Here is a 1,068-nt window from a genome sequence, read left to right on the forward strand (position 1 = left end):
ATTATTCTATTTACGCGAGTCATGGCTCAGAGCCAAATGTTCAGGATTAAATTCAACAGCATTAAAATGTCTTTGGAGCAAGATGGAAATATGTTAGCAATGTCTGCGGAGTGCCAAAGAACTGCGGCAGCCCATGAGGCAATAAAGGAGATTAGCTGAGCTAGGGGTGTTGCCAACCTCCCTCTACTCCAATAATTAAAGATAAAAAAAGAATAACTAACAGGTGACCGGAATGACAGTTCTAAAACCAAACCCCTCTGAAGGGTGCAGACTGAGAGCCTCCTGTTGTCATAGTAACCACGGACAGGGCTCAGGGCCCTCAGTCTTCTGACCTGGTCTCTAAGAAACCTCAGCATATCTGAGATGCCCACCGCACCGTGACCATGAGTTCTTAATCTAGTAACTTTGGATCCTCTGAGGTAGTAAATCTGTTCCCTTGCTGAGTAAGTGACTTTGCAAATCTGAGCATGTTTAGAATTAAATATGGCGATAATGAAATAAATCAAATCTATAATACTGATATTTTCATTGTTAAATTTAGGAATAATCTTGTGCATATTCTTTATTTAAGTAATGTTTAAAATGATTCCAATTTAAATTGTGAAATTGATTTTAGGCTTGTGTTTTTTACATTAAAAGGTATAAGAAAATTTGACTTAGCTTATGGACAGTTTTAGACTGTATTTATGTTTATTACATTTAGAAGAAATGTTTAAGTATATTAGAATATTTTGTCTTAATTGGCTGTAAATTTGACATGTCAATGATTTGAAGTGGTAAAATGGAAAATCAAATACGATAACCTTATGTAAGAAAATGAAATACGATAAATTTTAATGTTTAAGAGATTTTAATAAACAAAGCTTGTAAATGAGACTGATGGCTTAAGGGAGTTTAGATTATTCAACTTGAGTTAATCAAACATTAAGCAAAGCCTCTCTTCTCAAAAGAGATTAGCATTATTTTATTTACATTTACTAGATCTATAAATAGAATAATAAAATGTATGTATTGGGTCAGAATGCTTTTGGCAGAAAGTAACAAACAAACAAAAATTGCCAGCTATAA

This window comes from Galeopterus variegatus, unplaced genomic scaffold, assembly GCF_000696425.1.
Source record: "Galeopterus variegatus unplaced genomic scaffold, G_variegatus-3.0.2 Scaffold3705, whole genome shotgun sequence".
In the NCBI taxonomy this organism is placed as follows: domain Eukaryota; kingdom Metazoa; phylum Chordata; class Mammalia; order Dermoptera; family Cynocephalidae; genus Galeopterus; species Galeopterus variegatus.